The sequence below is a fragment of the Coregonus clupeaformis genome, unplaced genomic scaffold (assembly GCF_020615455.1).
Source record: "Coregonus clupeaformis isolate EN_2021a unplaced genomic scaffold, ASM2061545v1 scaf0054, whole genome shotgun sequence".
NCBI lineage: Eukaryota > Metazoa > Chordata > Actinopteri > Salmoniformes > Salmonidae > Coregonus > Coregonus clupeaformis.
In genome coordinates this window covers 694,617-715,509 of record NW_025533509.1, presented here as the reverse complement: position 1 = coordinate 715,509, position 20,893 = coordinate 694,617, and the positions used below count along the sequence as shown (strand labels likewise).

The window sequence follows — 20,893 nt, the reverse complement described above, 5'->3', positions numbered from 1 at the left end:
AGGCCTAAATAAGTTCCGGTATTACAGACTAAACAGGATGCGCTCTTAGGCCTATAGCTAGATGGTGGATTTACAAGGCTGCTATACAAAGCCTACTAATGACATTTACTTATGATTATAATGATGATCATAAACAATAAGAAGGAGATCAAGAAAAAAGGAGGGTTATTATTAATATAAATACACTGAACAAAATATAAAGGCAACCATTTCAAAGATTTTACTGAGTTACAGTTCATATAAGGAAATCAGTCAATTTAAATTCATTAGGCCCTAATCTATGGATTTCACATGACCCGGGAATACAGATATGCATCTGTTGGTCACAGGTACCTTTAAAAAAAAGTAGGGGGCGTGGATCAGAAAACCAGTCATTATCTGATGTGAACACCAGTTGCCTCATGCAGCGTGACACATCCCTTCGCATAGTAGTTGATCAGACTGTTGATTGTGGCCTGTGGAATGTTCCCAATCCTCTTCAATGGCTGTGCGAAGTTGCTTGATATTGGCGGGAACTGAAACACGCTGTCGATCCAGAGCATCCCAAACATGCTCAATGGGTGACATCTGGTGAGTATGCAGGCCATGGAAGAACTGGGACATTTTCAGCTTTCAGGATTTGTGTACAGATCAAGGGGCCGTGCATTATCCTGCTGAAACATGAGGTGATGGCGGCGGATTAATGGGACGACAATGGGCCTCAGGATCTCGTCATGGTATCTCTGTGCATTCTAATTGCCATCAATAAAATGCAATTGCATTAGTTGTCCGTAGCTTATGCCTGCCCATACCATAACCCCACCACCACCATGGGGCACTCTATTCACAACTTTGGCATCAGCAAACCACGTGGTCTGCGGTTGTGAGGCCGGTTGGACATACTGCCAAATTCTCTAAAATGACATTGGAGGCGGCATATGGTAGAGAAATTAACATGAAATTCTCTGGCAGTCAGCATGCCATTCCACACTCCCTCAACTTGAGACATCTGTGGCATTGTGTTGTGACAAAACTGCACATTTTACAGTGGCCTTTTATTGTCCCCTGCACAAGGTGCTGTTTAATCAGCTTCTTGATATGCCACACCTGTCAGGTGGATGGATTATCTTGGCAAAGGAGAAATGCTCACCAACAGAGATGTAAACAAATTTGTGCACACAATTTGAGACAAGCTTTTTGTGCGAATGGAACATTTCTGGGTTATTTTATTTCAGCTCATGAAACATGGGACCAACACTTTACATGTTGCGTTTTTTATATTTTTGTTCAGTGTATAATTTGTTGGACAATTTGAAACAGTGTTAACAACACTAAATAATACCAGAGAGGCTGGTCTAATGTAAAGAATAATAATAGTAAAGCCTTTATTACAGCATAGCAAAGATAAAAACAGACACATCTGTGAAATAGTTTGGTGCATGAGGCTTGGTGCTCACGGAGTCAGTAGGCTATTAAACAAACAGTCAAACAGGCAACAGAAGCAAGATCTGTCTTATTTGTCTTATATAGTTAGGCTATTGATTATAGACGTAATTAAGTTGTGGTTTCTTCTCTCCTCACTTTTCTTAGACAATTAAGACAAGGGCTGTTTTCTCGTCTCCTAACTCCGCTTCTACCTCCGCCACATTGTTCTTAACACCAATATACTGGTTAACCTTTTTATTATGCACATAGCAACATGGTCTAGGAAAAGGTGCCAATTAAACAGCGCACTGATGTTTCAGAACCGCGGACAGCGACCCCTGTCCAACGTGGGAGAAAGCGCATTTGTTATAAAATAATATTATTTTTATTAGTGTTGCACCATTGTTCTTATGTAATATAACCATATACAATTTCAGTATCACATGTCTTAGTGATGGACTACCACAATGGATCAGTCCACTCAGACAGGCGCCAATCAGACAGGTGTCTTGTACACCATGATTTATTTCTCATATATTTTTGCTACTGCTCTACTAAAGAAATCTCGTTCGACCAACAGCCTATCGACCAAACAATTGACCAGTCGGCTAAATGGGGTCAGCCCTAGAACTAGCAAACCTTTTTGGTTACTGGCCCAATGCGCTAACCGCTAGGCTACCTAGCTGTTAGATAGTCTTTGTTTCCTGGGCCGTGTCCAGCTGCACCCATAAACATAACTCTCCTCTCTGGTCATTGATCAATCAGTCAGGGCTGGGTGGACCCAGGCTGGCCACGGTATTGGTCGGTTGGTTCTAAATTCCAATCCAAATCGCCCCTAGCCCCTAGTAATGTACCACCTAGACACACACATGTGTCAGGGCTGGAGTGGGTGTGAGGTGGACCCAGACTGGCCACACTATTGGTCTGTTGGCGCTGAATTCAACTCAAACACCAAGCCCCTACCCTTTAGGCACTCCTGTAGATTGGAAAGGATTTGATAGGTTTAAGCCAAATGCAATTGCGCAATCATTCCTTCTGATAGGTTGGTATGTTGTTTACACCCATCAGAGATGTTCAAATCTACAGGAGAGCCTATTGGGAAAAGTGGCAAATGCACCATTCAGAATTCAGCATGAGATGGTGTTCGAGCCCTGGGTGGCGGTACAGTGGGGGTGGGTACTGAAACAGAGCTCCCATGCAGGGCCCCCACGAGGGCCATAGCTCAGCCTGTGACAGGAGCCATAATAACTGGGTCTGGTCCTGTCTGCCTGCCTGGGTGCTGGGCTCTAGGCGGCCGGTCACTGGGGAAATTAACCAGCCAGAATGTGACTGTCTGTCACCAATCAATCACCATGATGTCCCCTGATCAACACTAGGGATATGGCCTCCCCACATTACTAAGGAGGAAAGGACAGTGTATCACCAAGCTGCTGCTGTACGGACCCTCTGCAAACCAACTGTATTTCTAGCCTGGAATCCAAACTGATAGTGGTGAAACAGCGCATATCACTTTGAACTCCAGGTTGACCGTATACACTTGAAGGAGGAAAGGACAATTTATCATGATGCGTACTGTGTCTGACTCTGAGAACCAACCACACTCCTGCAAAATTAATATAGTTCCTCTGTCCCATCATGCAATCTGTTTTGAGATAAGGAAATCACATTTTGGAGATAAGAAATGAGAGCTGGAGGAACAGAAATTGAGAAATATCAGCTGTGGCTACTAGCCTCTGTTCCTTGAAGGAGTCACAAAATGTGTGAATGTCACCGGAGGGCCAGGGGGCGATGTGGCTGCAGCAGTTACCCTCACACACCGTGCATATTGATTGGATGAGGGAGGCAGTGGAGAGGGGGGCAATTTGTGTGTTTTGATTTCACAGGCGGCGAGATGTGGGGAAGAGTGCAGGTCCAATTGAACGCCGCTGATGGAGTCGTCCCTCTTGTTTTGAATTGCACATGACTCGGCCTGTGTCTCGCTGAGGGGCTAAATGAGTGTCTCATGTTTAGATGTGGGTGAGGATAGCCTGTGGCTTTATTTGCTGATCCTGATTTTCAGACATGAAGAGAGAATGATCTTGTTGTGCAGCCATTGTTGAGGTATTAGATTTGTGTAGTCTCCTCATCACAGCTGAGGTTATAAATGCTCTATACTGCGACTCTGCTTTGACCTCTAACCGTGGTCCATCCATCCTCCTTCAGGAGAAAGTGCAAGGTGTAAAATTGAAATGTATTGGACAGTATATTGACATGGGCATTCAATCTAACCTGGTCCCAGATCTGTTTGTGCTGCCTTACCAACTCCTACTATGGTCATTGTCAGACCATATCCTCTCTCTTCTTAACAAGCATATGTGCTATACAGAAAAACTGATCTGGGACCAGACTACATTCCACCCCCAGGTGCTTGGCTGGGAAGTGGGAAACGCACTGGATTATTCATACTATAGCTCTCCAATGAAGGCCAATACATTCTGCCACCCCATTGAAATATGAAGGGAATACTGTATTACGGTATTCATTTTATAGCACTGACAGGACCGCGATACGTTCTGTCACCCCATTGATATATGAAGGGAATACTGTTTTACGGTATTCATACTATAGCACTTAGTGTGTTCCTGTTCCACCATGACAGTCATCTCCCATTAGATGTTTTGTATGATGGGAACAGTGCAACATGGCATTAAACCTGACTGCTTACATATTTCCAGGTGTTAGCTGTCGTCAGCCGGTCTAACCACTACTCACTATGCACGCACGGCGCATCTTCACCCCAGAGATAAATTGCTTCGGCCTCCGAGTTTGACGCTCGGCTCCTTATCCATGCACTTTTCATATGTATAAAACACACACACACAACAGACAAAGGCATGCACATACACGCGCACACACACACACACACACACACACACACACACACACACACACACACACAGACAAACACAGACAAACACAACAGACAAATGCGCACACACACACCACAGTCACGTGCGCACACACAAACAAAGTCAGTGTTCTCAGTCAAATTACCTGGTCAAATAAAATAATGATTCTGATGAAAATATGCTCTTTGTCTTTATCAAACTAATGTTTTTGCATATTTTCACTGTGGAACCTGTCTATGTTCAGGGTGGTTCTAGTGTTTTCACTGTGGAACCTGTCTATGTTCAGGGGGGTTCTAGTATTTTCACTGTGGAACCTGTCTATGTTCAGGGGGGTTCTAGTGTTTTCAATGTGGAACCTGTCTATGTTCAGGGGGTTCTAGTGTTTTCACTGTGGAGCCTGTATGTTCAGGGGGGTTCTAGTGTTTCCACTGTGGAACCTGTCTATGTTCAGGGGGGTTCTAGTGTTTTCACTGTGGAACCTGTCTATGTTCAGGGGGTTCTAGTGTTTTCACTGTGGAACCTGTCTATGTTCAGGGGGGTTCTAGTGTTTTCACTGTGGAACCTGTCTATGTTCAGGGGGTTCTAGTATTTTCACTGTGGAACCTGTCTATGTTCAGGGGGTTCTAGTGTTTTCACTGTGGAACCTGTCTATGTTCAGGGGGTTCTAGTATTTTCACTGTGGAACCTGTCTATGTTCAGGGGGTTCTAGTGTTTTCAATGTGGAACCTGTCTATGTTCAGGGGGTTCTAGTGTTTTCACTGTGGAACCTGTATGTTCAGGGGGTTCTAGTGTTTCCACTGTGGAACCTGTCTATGTTCAGGGGGTTCTAGTGTTTTCACTGTGGAACCTGTCTATGTTCAGGGGGTTCTAGTGTTTTCACTGTGGAACCTGTCTATGTTCAGGGGGTTCTAGTGTTTTCACTGTGGAACCTGTCTATGTTCAGGGGGTTCTAGTATTTTCACTGTGAAACCTGTCTATGTTCAGGGGGGTTCTAGTGTTTTCACTGTGGAACCTGTCTATGTTCAGGGGGTTCTAGTGTTTTCACTGTGGAACCTGTCTATGTTCAGGGGGGTTCTAGTGTATTCACTGTGGAACCTGTCTATGTTCAGGGGGTTCTAGTGTATTCACTGTGGAACCTGTCTATGTTCAGAGGGGGTTCTAATATTTTCACTGTGGAACCTGTCTATGTTCAGGGGGGGTTCTAGTGTTTTCAGTCTAGGCCGGTGGATGGCAACTGGCGGCCCGCCCCCTTTGTAGGCCCACTTTTGTAGGCCCGCGGACCGTTTTATATATATCTTTTATAATTTTGGAACTCAGTCGGGGTCTCAATTTACTAGATCTTCCGTTCAAGTACTGTATTACTCATACCCATCCTTATATGCAATATAATGAGTTTGAACTAACAGCCAGTAGAGTTCCTGTTGCTTTCCTACTGAAACCATTGTTTACTGATTTATGAATCCAATTATTGAATTGGATTACGTTACTGATTTAGAATTTTGGACAGTTAACTAGTAGGGCTGGGATGATGCCAGTATCACGATACTCGGTAGTATCACGGCAAGGGGGCCTCCCGAGCGGCGCAGCGGTCTAAGGCACTGCATCGCAGTGCTAGAGGCATCACTACAGACCCGGGTTTGATCCCAGGCTGTGTCACAACCGGCCGTGACCGGGAGTCCCATAGGGCGGCGAACAATTGGCCCAGCGTCGTCCGGGGTTTGGGGAGGGTTAGGCCGGGGGCTTTGCTTAGCTCTAGCGACTCCTTGTGGCGGGCCGGGGCGCCTGCAGGCTGACTTGGTCGCAAGTTGTACAGTGTTTCCTCCGACACATTGGTGCGGCTGGCTTCCGGTTAAGCGAGCAGTGCGGCTTGGCAGGGTTGTGTTTTGGAGGACGATGGCTCTCGACCTTTGCCTCTCCCGAGTCCGTACCACGGCAAGGAAACTTCGGATTTAACTCCTTTAGGAAAACAGCCCTAATGTTAGAAACAAACATCATAATGTTGTCATCCAGAGTCACATTTATTTATTTTCCAAGCTATAGCACACAATATATTACATACAGCAGGTTTTTACAGGACCTTCGTGTTTTCATTTTGCCATGGAAAAAATATTGCGATATTGGTATCTTCCCGGCCCTAGTAACTGTAACGGGTTACATTTAGAAAGTAACCTACCCTGCTTATTGCTGGAGCCTGCCCCACTTAAGGCCTGGATGTCTCCGTCTCATCAGTGTTTCCTGCCTTCTCACTCTTAACCATAACCACTGGTGCGTAAGTCTACAGATCTCCCTTCCCTCTGGCGGATCCCCTGTCCTTTCCTCTGTGCAGTGTCTTGGACCTATAGCTATAGCAGTGTATGGATGGCATCAGCACTCCTCTTCTTTAATGTGATATTGATTGGCTGACAGCTATGGACTGTCAGACACGAACGCGCACACACACATTGTCAGGTCCCTGGATGTCACTGCTGCTGAGACAGAGACTCACAGATCCGTTCAACCACCAAGACTCCTTTTACATTTTACTGTTATGCAACAGGAGACAGAATCAATTTTGACAAAATCAATTTTTTCACTCTTAAGTCATTCTTCACTCATTCTTTAAGCTCCTAATGCTGACCGTACATGGGGTCAGAAAGTAGTGTCTACATTTAGTGTAGTAGATATTGACATTTCATCACTTTAAAGTCACTATGATGTCACACTTTAGGCTTCTAATGCCGTCAGAAAGGAATGTTTTATATTTTGAATAGTCTTTGGCATTTGATCACTTTAAAGTAACTCACTGCAGTAACATGCTTTATAGGCTTCCAATTCAAGGGGGCCCAACTTGTTGTTGCTGGCCAGAAGGTAGTGTTTACATGTTCACTAGGCATCGTTGGCAAACCCTCCAAGTCCTCTTCGTACCAGATGGAGTCATTTCCATTTGAATGGTGTGGAGGTAGGTAATTAATCATTAATTCAACAGTTATGACCTAAACCTTGATTCACCTCTCACATTTAACACAACCATATGTCTTTACCCACTGTGGTTGTGCGTGTGAACATGTGCTTAAGAGTGGCAGTTGTCTGTGGGTGAATGCATGTATAAGGCATCACAATACCTCTTGGGAGTTGTGTTGGTATAATTGTAGCACTATACAGAATCTCTTTACACACACTCACTCACACACACACACACACACATTCACACACATTTATACAAGTGCTTCAATTATACACACACACACACTTTTTACAGCTATTACTCTACGTCCTTATCTTACAGCTTCTTTCATTGCTTCCAGGTCCAGTGCCAGCGACATATTCCCAACCATTAAAACTTAACGCCAAATCATTGTACTACTCAGCAACAGATTAGTAGGGGATGAATCGGATGAATCCGTAATAGGGCGTTGATATGGAAATGGAAAACCTTGAGGCTTTCAGCACCATTCTGTGTCTATTTTCAAGTATTCAAGTAAAAGCATCAGTGTCTATGATCCTTAGCCTGGTTGACCAGACTGAATGCTGCGCTCACCATTGACAATCACCCTTCAGTCTGGTTTAGCCAGGCTAAGTCTCTGTGGCTTCGTGTCATGTGGAGATTGGTGAGAGCCAGCCTTTTACCATTACCTCAGTGAGATTGGATAGTGATGGTGAGAGGGAAATGATTGTGCATATTAACACGGAACAGTTTTCCATCTTCCATCCAAGCCAAGAAGGTATTGAATACAAATGGAGAAATGTTGCGTCAGCAGAAAGTTTGACATGGTGTAGTCAGCGAAAAAGTCAGTTGGCTGTAGGCTATATCTGTGGTTGTTGGGGGGGTGATGCAGCAAGATAGGCTATTTAAGGTAATATAATGATACAGTGTCTTGGAAATGAGATTCTGAAATATGTCCTTATATATATATCTCAATGTTTATATCACACAGTATCTCAGTAAAAGGACTTTTGTAATGACTGGCTGCATAATTTTTTTTTATAATCGAGTAAACGTTGTCCCCGAGATCGCCGCCCTGGGAAAACAAAGAGATGGTATGAAGAATAGAAGCTGGTCGTTTGCTGACTCTAATTTTTATCATGTAGAACTTCAAATGTTTGTCTTTCTGTCTTTGGCAGCATGATAGTTTGCCAAGGGATGGCTTCTGTTGATTCTGATGATATTGAGCTGATAAGCCACTAAGACATTCTGTTTTCTTTGCACCCCATGTATAGAAAGATCTACAGAGTTCCTTGTAAAAGGATGTTCTGGTGCCTCTCGGGCTGTTCAAAATGTTGAATGGAGACCTATTTGCTGATTTTAATGTGATTTGTTTTTCTTAAATGTACAGTATTTGTCATTTTTATATTTGTGTTTTGTAAATTGTGAATGCAGGGCTTCCTTGTGAAGGAGACCTTGGCCTGAATGGGACTCCCTGTTAAAATAAAGGTAAAATAAATACCTTCTGTAATGTGTTCTCTCTCTCATTTCAGATCCATCCCAGACAGCCACAGTGGATATGTCCTCCCAAGTGGTCTTCTGCAGTACCCTAGCACCCTCTAGTGGTACGATACTGTCATTACAGTACACCTTTCTAGAACTAATGCATTACTCTGGCTGCCTTGACTTTACACACAGTGTATTTCTTTATTCTAAAGTGCCAGCCTTTGATGAATGGCTTTAGAATTGTAATCTTTGGTAGACTGTTCATATCACTATTAATAATAAACACAGAGACCTGCACAATCCATATTTATTGCATGCAATGAGCTCAGTTATGTAAAACGGTGAGAATGAGCTGCACTGCATTCTAAACACAAGGCCATTAACTGCCCATTTGACCTGGTGTTTTTCTCTGTCTGCGGTCTAGATGTGTGGTTGCAGTATAAACATGGACGTCCGGTGCTGGCTTTGCCGCTACCCTCCAGGCAGGAGCGCTGTCTGTTTTTCCTCAGGCCCATGTTGATGACTGTAGGAGACCTCATCCACGACCTACAGAGAGAAGACCGGGAGTCACCTCTGCCTCCGTGCTCACCAAGGGTAGGGCGACACACACACTTGTAGACACACACAAATGTACACACTGGCCCGTATTCATAAAGCATTTTAGAGTAGGAGTGCCTATCTAGGATCAGTTTAGCCTTTTAGATAATAACAAATATGATTTTAATGGACAGGGGCAGAACTGATCCTAGATCAGCACTCCTACTCTGAGATACTTTATGAATATGGTCCTGTGTGTGTGTGTGTTCTGTAGACACCGCCTCTGTAGACACCGCCTCTGTAGACACCGCCTCTATAGACACCGCCTCTGTAGACACCACCTCTGTAGACACCGCCTCTGTAGACACCGCCTCTGTAGACACCGCCTCTGAGACACCACCTCTGTAGACACCGCCTCTGTAGACACCGCCTCTGTAGACACCGCCTCTGTAGACACCGCCTCTGTAGACACCGCCTCTATAGACACCGCCTCTGTAGACACCGCCTCTATAGACACCGCCTCTGTAGACACCGCCTCTGTAGACACCGCCTCTGTAGACACCGCCTCTGTAGACACCGCCTCGAGACACCGCCTCTGTAGACACCGCCTCTGTAGACACCGCCTCAGTAGACACCGCCTCTATAGACACCGCCTCTGTAGACACCACCTCTGTAGACACCACCTTTGTAGACACCGCCTCTGTAGACACCACCTCTGTAGACACCACCTCTGTAGACACCACCTCTGTAGACACCACCTCTGTAGACACCACCTCTGTAGACACCGCCTCTGTAGACATTGCTTCTGTAGACTCCACCTCTATAGACACCGCCTCTGTAGACACCACCTCTGTAGACACCACCTCTGTAGACACCACCTCTATAGACACCGCCTCTGTAGACACCGCCTCTGTAGACACCGCCTCTGTAGACACCACCTCTGTAGACACCACCTCTATAGACACCACCTCTGTAGAGACTATCCATCTGTGATCCTCCTGTCCTCAGATGGAACGCGGGTGGCTAACACCACCTCTATGGACACTCTCCTGGACAAAGACTTCCAGCTCCTCATCAATGATGCTGTATACAACGTTCACTCCCCTGAAAGAGGTAAAGCAACTATTTCCCAAAGCATAGGAAGTTTAAACACTTTAAGAGATCATGATGATATAATAATATATGCCATTTAGCAGCTGCTTTTATCCAGAGTGACTTAGTCATGCGTGTATACATTTTAAGTATGGGCGGTCCCGGGAATCAAACCCACTATCCTGGGGTAGCAAGCACCATGCTCTACCAACTGAGCTACAGAGGACCATGATGATGATGATATCAATTGATCTTTATCAGTCATTCTAAAAAGAAACATCATTAGTCATTTGAGTATCAGCATGATCCTCCTCCTCATCATCAACCTCCAGTCTGAGGTGGAATTGGTGGAATAGTGATGCATGTTCCCAAAGTGTAATCATTTTGACATGAGTTCCCAAAGTGCCTGTATTGTAATGAATTCCACCCATGTTCTGTGTGTCCAGAGGCGTCCAGTGTGTCCAGTGAGCATGTGGCGGACGTGGAGGACATGAAGCACATGGTGCAGCTGCTCCACATGGCCCTCCACCTGCCTGACCACCACCTGCTGAAGGAGAGACGGCTGATGGAGAGACTGGATGGACTCAAACAGGACCTCTCACCTCTGGAAGAGGTACTGGAGGGAGGGGGAGCACTTCTGACTCAGTGTCTCTCTTGTTCTTTCTCTTTCATTCCGTCTGTCTCTTCTCTCGCTCTTTATTTCTCTTTCTCTCTCTTGAATATCTTGTCTCATCTCTCTCGTCTCTGTGTAACTCCTATTACCTACCCCTTTGGTCGACAACCATAAAGCTGTCTCGGTAAACCTTCAAAGATAAGATTGCGTGAGTGCGAGAGCCTGTTTTAGCTATCACTAGTAACCTCTGTCACCCATCGATTCCCTATACAGGTGAAGGCACAGCTAGCGCGCAGTGCAGAGTTCCACTCCTCCAGGACTCTGTGGACAGGTGTGGCCCTGCTGTCTGTGCAGGGTGGGGCCTTGGCCTGGCTCACCTGGTGGGTGTACTCCTGGGACGTCATGGAGCCCGTCACCTACTTCCTCACCTACTGCACCAGCATCGGAGTCTTCGCCTACTATGTCCTCACCAAGCAGGTATAGTACAGGAATCTAACCATGCTATGTCCTCACCAAGCAGGTATAGTACAGGAACCTAACCATGCTATGTCCTCACCAAGCAGGTATAGTACAGGAACCTAACCATGCTATGTCCTCACCAAGCAGGTATAGTACAGGAACCTAACCATGCTATGTCCTCACCAAGCAGGTATAGTACAGGAACCTAACCATGCAATGTCCTCACCAAGCAGGTATAGTACAGGAACCTAACCATGCTATGTCCTCACCAAGCAGGTATAGTACAGGAACCTAACCATGCAATGTCCTCAACAAGCAGGTATAGTACAGGAACCTAACCATGCAATGTCCTCACCAAGCAGGTATAGTACATGAATCTAACCATGCTATGTCCTCACCAAGCAGGTATAGTACAGGAATCTAACCATGCTATGTCCTCACCAAGCAGGTATAGTACAGGAATCTAACCATGCTATGTCCCTCACCAAGCAGGTATAGTACAGGAATCTAACCATGCTATGTCCTCACCAAGCAGGTATAGTACAGGAACCTAACCATGCTATGTCCTCAACAAGCAGGTATAGTACACTGTCTCAAAACAAGTAGCCAAGGCAATGTCTCCCCCTTGTGTACACAAAGAGTACTGTCACTACAGGGCACTTGAACAAGAGGCTTTCATTTTCATTTCAGTCACGCCTGGTCTCTTTACAATAACTTAGAGCTGTCAGAGTAGTCAAGTGCCCATATGTGACCTACTCCTCCATTGCCATACACTGTACAGTATGAAGGATTTATTGGGGTTAAATTCTAACTTTAGATAACTGTGTGCAGCTCAAACCTCTACATTGATGTCAATGGTAGATGTAATCAAAACACAGGTGATATGCACTTAGAAGTGTAACAGAGAAATGTCCACGTATGTCTGCCCTCTTGTGGCTGCAATGTGTACTGCAATGTGTATAGGATGCACTGTATAGAAGAAGCCCCCCCCAGGTATTGATGACACGAGAGAGTCTGGCCAATAAACCATCCAGTTCGTCCCACAGCACCTGTGTCCTACGTCCATATTATTTTTGTAAATTCTATCATCAAAGTACAGTAAGAACTGTATACATCCATGCTACAACAAGAAGGCTGGCACACACCAACCTTCCTCTATTACGCTGCTAGGTGCATCACCTGTCTTTTGATCAAATCTCCTAATGACATCGGTGCATGATTTACGTAGAGGTTCGAGTTGCACACAGTTATCTCAAGTTAGAATTCAAACCCTGATACTTATGAGCAGAAGCTGATACACAAGTCAGTATGTACTAGATGGATCAAGGTGGTTGTGTTCAGCTGGATCAAGGTGGTTGTGTTCAGATGGATCAAGGTGGTTGTGTTCAGATGGATCATGGTGGTTGTGTTCAGATGGATCATGGTGGTTGTGTTCAGATGGATCAAGGTGGTTGTGTTCAGATGGATCATGGTGGTTGTGTTCAGATGGATCATGGTGGTTGTGTTCTTTTGCTCTGTAGGATTATGTCTATCCAGACGCCAAAGACAGGCAGTTCCTGTATTACTTCCACAAGGGTGCCAACAAGGAGCGCTTCAACGTGCAGAAGTACAATGATCTGAGAGAGGAGTTGGCTTCGGTACTTTGCTATACTTATACAAGGCACTGCAGAATGTCTGATCACTGCTTAATGGACTTTCCACTGATGTATTGAGTCTATACGGGGCTTCTGCTGATTGTGTGTGTGTCATCCTTAGGTGGAAGAAGATTTGAGACGTCTAAGGAATCCAACCCAACTTCAGCTCCCTGTAGAACAGATCCAGCGCAAGCCATGAGGAGTAACCACACACACACACGTGTCAAACTGAAGGACTACTGAGCAGCAGCACTTCTACGCCATTTCTTCCCGTTTATTTTGATAATTGTGCCTTTTTCTTACTAACCCTGCAGATCATTCTAGAGTTTTGGTTTACACTGTTTACAGTCTTGGAAGTGATACCGAAGTCATTTGGAGTAATATAAGTATTGAAAGAAATATCATATGAGAAAGCATTTTCCTGAATACTAATCATATTTTTTTCTGCAATCATGGCCGTTGCAGTAATTCAATATAGTAGCTAGTGTCATTTCTTATAGAAGAGCAAAGTTCTGAATATGAAATAGTAATGACGTGTGTGTGTGTATATAATGAGATTATCCATTCCTAATGTTTACAAAGATTAAGAGAACTGAGACGGAATTCACAAATTCAATTTCATTATTTTATTGCACCTCAATTGACTTTAATTTCAATCATAAAAACCCTAAACATATTTCAAGTTTTACAACTGTAATTGTATAAATGAGAGATTCTAATTCAATAGGAGCCCCCGCACCTCTCCAAATGCTAGTAGTGCAATCCCCCATCTCCCAAAAAGCTCAGAGCCAAATTTCCCTGGTAGACCACATAACAAGAAAAGTATCTTACCAACGGTGAATAAAATGGTCCCCGTGTTCTTATACACCTCAGAAATAGAAACATGAATTGGTGTCCAGCACTCAGGTTTACATACAAATAAGCAGTACCTCGTGCATTGTCATTGCTTTAGTAAATATCTCCAAGTGACTAACAATGATAAAATATTTTTTAAAACATGAGATCGTTGATTGGTACCCTGAGTTGTCTTATCTGAGCTATATAATGCACACACTAGCATATTTTCTGGCTGAAGAATATGCCTGTAGTCATGTGGTGTAAAAAAAAAAAAAGATTGGTACTGTTAAAGTTGTACAAAATGAGGGCAGCAGGTAGCCTAACGGTTAGAGCCGTGCGCCAGCAACCGGAGGGTTTCCAATCCTGGGCCCAATGTGTAATTAACCAATAAAGTGATCTTAAGATGAAAACAGTTGTCAAATACCCTCAATAAAAAGAACAATGGTAAAAAAGCTTTTTTTAAAAAATATATATAGTTAATTAAAAGGCCATTGATTTGAATTACAAATGATGGCACTACCATAGTGGCAGTAAACAATGTATATGACTTCTTTGGTCTTCCCTGAGTCAGTAGTAGTACAGTGGATCATGTGACCAAACTTGAAGCGTTTGCTTAACGTCTTTGAAACACTAGACACTTGACTCCCTGAGACACTTTAATAATAATAATATGCCATTTAGCAGATGCTTTTATCCAAAGCGACTTACAGTCATGTGTGCATACATTTTTAGGTATGGGTGGTCCCGGGATTGAACCCACTACCCTGGCGTTACAAGCGCCATGCACTACCAATTGAGCTACCACTTTCCATACTGGAGTTGTTTGTTCACATTTAGCGTGCCACTTTAAAAACATGCAAAGCTAAATTTGAGTTGTAAAGGCTAAGCACATCAAAGTACATAAATAGAAACAACACAAATTCCCTTTTTGACAGAGCAAACTCAGAGGTCTAAGTGGAGAGGCAACATATTATGAGGCACGTCATCGTTAGCTTTAGGCCCAGATTCACTCATCTTTTGCAAAGTTTTCACCAGTTTTTTCCCAAATGGAATGAAACATTAAGGACAGGAGCAGGAGACTGCATCGGCAATGGAGGACCCGCAGCTGTGGAAGTCTAACGTTCATCCTGTCGACTACAGAGGACCAGATGGGGGGCAGTGGATAAGGGGTTTGGTCCCTGCCTTGAAGTTGGAGGTTGTGGGTTCAATCCATATCTCTTGTGCTTGATTGACAGTCTCTGTAACTGTTGATGTCAAACATACAAAGAGAAGCGCTTCAAGTGTGAAGGATTTGGGGTTAAATCCCAGCCTTGCAACCAAGAGGTTGTGGGTTCAATCCTCATCTCTTGTGATTTGAGTGTACGTTTCCCCAATGTCGATGTCAAACATACGAAGAGATGTGTTTAAAGTGTGAAGCAATCGGTGGCACAGATTGTAAGGCTTGTGCCCGTGAGATTGTGGGTTTGATCCCAGTCACTTAAGTGTGGTTCCGTTGACACTGTAGTGGTTGGAGGACTGATGGGGGTTAATACCTGGGGTTCCCATTCCTGTTACCAGCAGTGGTTCTGGGGAAAAATCCCTCAAGAAAGATTTGTATTTCAAGAGAGGACAGTCTACTTTTTCCAGGGATTTTCCCCAAAACCACTGCTGAGGAACCATGGCAGGGGACCCCAGGATTAACAGCCCCAGCTTAATGCACACTTTGTACCAACGCCACCATTCTCCTGCCATCTTGATGTGGCAGCCACTCCTAGTGGCCTTGACTCCGCTCTGCAGCAGAGTCCCTGTTGTCCACACAACCATGCTTCAGAGTCATGCAGTAGGTTCAAACCTACAACCCTGTGCTTTTTGGGTGAGATCCACAGACTCCTTCACAATATTAACCCTTCTCTTAGTAATTTTTTCGAAAGCACGAGATGAGAATCGAACCCACAACCTGTCGGCTGCAAGACAGGGAATTCAACCCCAGAGCCACTGCCTTCTTCATGCCAAGGATATATCTCTTCATATATTTGACATCGACAGTTTTGGAAACCATCAAGTTATGAGGTTAGAACCATCATCAACTTGTGCAACACTGCCAAAGGTATCACATGGCTCTGGGACTGAGGAAGTGATTAGTAGGGCAGAAGTATTTATATGGTAGGAACCCACATCCTCTTGGTTGCAAGGAAGGCATTCAACCCCAGAGCCACCCGCTCCTTAACACAATCAGCACTTTTCTTCCCATGTTGGACAACGACAGTTGCAGGAACTTGCACAAGAGATGAGAATCAAACCCACAACCTCTTGGATGCAAAATAGGGATTTAACCCCAGAGCCACTGCCTCCTTCAAACAATTTGCAAATGTCTTTGTATATTTGACACAGATAGTTGAGGTAAACAAATCAAGCCCAGGGAACCATTACTCAATGATAAGAATTAGCAGTATTCTCTCAAGAGAAAGGCCTAAAGGCACTGGTGTTGCAAAATCATTTACTGAGAATCCCCTCTCAACAAATAGCTATCGACAGACAGAGAATAAAGTCATTTTAAATGTTAATGCTCAACTCTTTTACCTGCCCTGCAGGTACATTCCATGACCTCAGTCGGCACCAACAGGAAAGCCTGAAGCCGATCAGCCAAGCAGGTTTCACCAGTATAGTACGTGCTTTGTTTTAGGGTCAGGTTTGCCACCACAGAATGTGTGTTAAAATAGCACTGCAAACACAATCGTCAGCATATGACAGGACCTCTATTTGGTTTCATAGGGAAGAAGATTAGAATAAAGGGAAAATGCACAGCTTGATTTGTGCATTTCATGATCCTCAAGACAAAAATCTAAATAATCTAGACAAAAGTTTAACAAAAAGAACAACCAGACATTATAGTCAAGGACACCCTTCTCCCAAAAACGACAGCAAGATTCCAGCAAGATTCAGTACCACCGTTCTCCCAAAAAACATTAAAAACAACTTCAGCAAGATTCAGGAATGACGTAGTAGCTGCCCAGTGGATGGAACCCTTACTGCTTCTTGGGTCGGAAGTAGAGCTTCTTGGTGAGCATGGAAGCGAAGCAGGGGACCTGTTTCTTCCCGATGGCGGTCCGGTCGTTACAATTCCCGACGCTCCTCATGGACACCTTCCTGTTGACCAGGGTCAGGAGCTCCGTGAACTCCAGGGAATCCCCCGAACTTGCAGACGGCCCCACACAGGTCCTGGATGTACCAGGAGCCATTGATCGTCTCGCGGTGGGAATAGTAACCTGCACAAACACACAGGGAGACAGGGAACAAGTATGTCAGTTAGATCTGAATTCCATTAATCCAAGTGAGAAGCAAAACATAATCAAGTGATCAAACGCCATAACACTAACACAAGGAAGCAGTTATTTTGGATATTGTCTAAACAGCATAACTATATACAAGTTACAGTAAGAAGGAGTTGGGTACAAAATAGTAACTGAGTCTGTTGATAAGGAATTAAAATAATGAATGTATGTCTTTATTCTCTCTGCATCACTGGCCTATGCATCTATCCTCGTTTACAACCACAATTTTTATAGTATTTATTTTGGTTTTCGGTAATGGACTATCTCAGCTGTGCCATGTCTTCCGCACCTTCAGCCACAGAGTAGCACATGATGAAGTCAGCGCCAGCAGGGAGGGTGTAGACCACCCCAGCGTCCACCACCACCTCGTTGGTCTTTACTTCGCTGTCCACCACGTCCATGGGGGTCACTGGTTCGTCATGTTTCTCCCCACGGCACGCCTGTCGGTGTCAATCAAATCAGAAACATAAAACTGTCAAAACGTCAATTAATATGATGGTCGTGGTTATATAGAATTTGTTTTGATTTAGCAGTATATATTTTTGGTTATGTGGATCAAATGTTTACAAATAGAATGGAAAATAATAGTATGGCGTCTGAGGAAGATTTGCCTTCACCGGCCCCCACGCATCAGATATAGGTCTATGAGTCAACAGTACTGAATGTAAAAGGTTTCCATCTAAAATGGTTATATTCAAAGGCATCATCTGACTGTTTACCTGCAGTATGAAGATCTTAGGCTTGCCCACCAGGCTCTTACACTTGTCTCCTTTGAACAGGGCAGTGATGTCCTGGATGGAGATCTTGTTGTCGTAAGCATAGACATAGTTGCTTTCTCCGTGGCTCAGAAAGACGCACACGAAGCAGTCTGCATCTGCATGGTTGTCCTCAGCAGCTATAGAGTATCAGACGTATGATTTATTATTCTGAAGTATAATACAGACTGTGACTGATACACTGTGGAATGAATGTTAAGCTGATTATTTGAGGTGGTATCGAATGACTTGAAGTGCTGCTTACCCTCACTGATTTTATCCAGAACTTCCTCCCACCTTCAGATTATCATAGGCCTGCACTTCAAAGTTCAAGTCCTGAAATCTGAATCAGAAAAATCAAGTGTCAAACATGTTTAGGCATGAACTTTTTAAACAATTACATCAGCACTACAGTTGACTGAACCGGTCTATAGGGAGTTATGAAGCACGGTCATATCTGATGCCATGTATACCTTTTGACCAGGTTGTAGCGGTCAGCATTGGTCCGTTGCGGTCAGGCATCCCCAGACGCCAGAAGAAGCGCTCCTGGTTGAAAATGAGAGCCATGCCTCGCCGCTTGTGGTCCATCTTATACTCCTCCGCAGGGTCCATAGAGAAAGAACTGCTGAAAGAAAAAACCATGCTCCACTGTAAATACCATTACCTTGTTATAGTGGGTGTAGCTGAATGAGAGACATTTGTTAACAGAAAGTGTCGATTTCCTATCTGTTACCACAAAAAATGAGGAACTATCTGTTCACTTCAACTGCCAACATACATGAACTTATTTCAAACACATGTTTATTACATTCAAGTCATTTATAACAACGTAATAAGTAATATTATTACTAATAGTTACCTGGAGAAATACCCATCTGTTTCTGTAAGGTTCTCACTAGGACCTGATGAAGAGATAGATGTTCAGATTGCATGTTCCTTTCTCTATGACAATCTTGCATGAATTTTTCTTTTATGACTTCTCAAAGCCCTCTCGTGGTTTTACAGCTTTCTGATATCTCAAAACTCAGCAGGTTCGATGCAAATAGTCTCCAATGCTTTTGGGATCAGATGTATTTTTCAGGGGTCTATTGTTAAGCTCTGCAACCAAAGGTTTGTGAATTAGTAGCCTAGCCTACAACTCTGGGGTTAAGCAGCCATTGTTAAATAAACACCCAGTCCTGGTGGTTTTCAACAGGCTGGTTACAGGTGTTAAGACCAGTAGACCTGCTGTTGCAGGTGTGGGGGAAAGCAGGATTTGGACTATTCTTCCAATTGAGGACAGGGGAAAAGGGAAAAGTCTGGAGTTCCATTTCCTTATGTTCCTTGTGTTAAGGGTTATTTTTGTGAGCACAAGAGGAGGGTAAATTGGTTTTGATTCAGGTGATTGCTGAGTGCAAACGCCAAATGGACAACATAACTGCAGGTTTGTGTTAATCATTACATAATTAGCGTGTACTTTGAGTTACGTAAAAAGGCAATTTCATGAGATAAGGTAGTTTCGTTATAACAGTACCTCAAACAGTCTTTCTGTTTTGGTTTTGAATGTACGTTAGCATATGTCTCTACAAGCATTGAGCACCTAGACCTACCTAACCTGATATTGCCCGTATGTACTCACCTGTCCTCGGTGCTGTTTTGCTGTCTTTTTCAACGCTCCCTGTGACCAAAATCACATATGAGACAACACAGCAAGATTTGACAGAACGGTGAAACAAGTATTTTCACTGATAACATTGACTTAACACCTGATATAAAATCAGGTTACGTTAATTGAAGTCTGTGGTCTGTGCTTATCTGACAGTAACCTAGTCCCCAGGCTATTGCGTAGTGTCTAGCAACGCGATTCATCTGACAGTGAACAACAAACTTGGCTACTGTAACAGCAGTACAAACAGAGACAGATAATACGGACATACACCTTATAAAGTTAAAGCGATAAATGGAGGGGAAATGGTGAAATCCCCGACATATCATTCAGCATGTGATTTATTATTATTTTGTTCACTTTCTTTTCCCAGGGAGGGTCCGAACTGTCTTCTGAGATTTCTTTCATATTTGTCTTATATGAATTGATGACCACAACTTTACATTAAACCGCAAGACTACTACTACATACATACTATAAGTTAAAAATATGACTTTTTATTACCTTTAGTGTCTTCATTCCCTGGACACGACATGGTTGCGGTCTATACTCCTTTGAACATGTACACGCAAGTGAATAATGCTTCTCCTTTACTAACGCTGATGGGATGAGGAAACTTCCCGCCCGTTTAAGCTGATTGGCTGAACTCCACATAAACGGGATACAATTGGCAACTGGGCATGTCAGTCACGCGTTGCTCGTTACGACTTCCGTATAATACCACATTGTAGCCATTGAGGACCGTATAACAGAGTCAAATATATACTGAACAAAAATATAAACGCAACATGCAACAATTTCAACGATTTTACTGAGTTACAGTTCATATAAGGAAATCAGTCAATTGAAATAAATTCATTAGGGCCTAATCTATGGATTTCACATGACTGGGCAGGGGCGCAGCCATTGGTGGGCCTGGGAGGGCACAGGCCCACCCACTGGGGAGCTTCAGGGCACAGCCAATCAGACAGAGTTTTCTGAGCTGTCTGGGTGGCTGGTCTCAGACGATCCCGCAGGCGAAGAAGCCGATGTGGAGGTCCTGGGCTGGTGTGGTTACACGTGGTCTGCGGTTGTGAGGCCGGTTGGACATACTGCCAAATTCTCTAAAAGCGACGTTGGAGGCAGTTTATGGTAGAGAAATGAACATTAAATTATCTGGCAAAAGCTCTGGTGGACATTCCTGCAGTCAACATGCCAATTGCACACTCCTTCAAAACTTGAGACATCTGTGACATTGTGTTCTGTGACAAAACTGCACATTTTAGAGTGGCCTTTTATTGTCTCCAGCACAAGGTGCACCTGTGTAATGA

At 44.0% G+C, this 20,893-nt stretch overlaps 2 pseudogenes; one reads left to right on the top strand and one right to left on the bottom strand.

Annotated features, from left to right (window-relative positions):
* The window catches only part of LOC123483262, a 98,980-nt pseudogene extending 85,216 nt beyond the window's left edge, over positions 1 to 13,764 (top strand).
* Positions 13,765 to 16,837: 3,073 nt separating this feature from the next.
* Positions 16,838 to 20,383, bottom strand: LOC123483255 (annotated as a pseudogene).
* Positions 20,384 to 20,893: the final 510 nt, after the last annotated feature.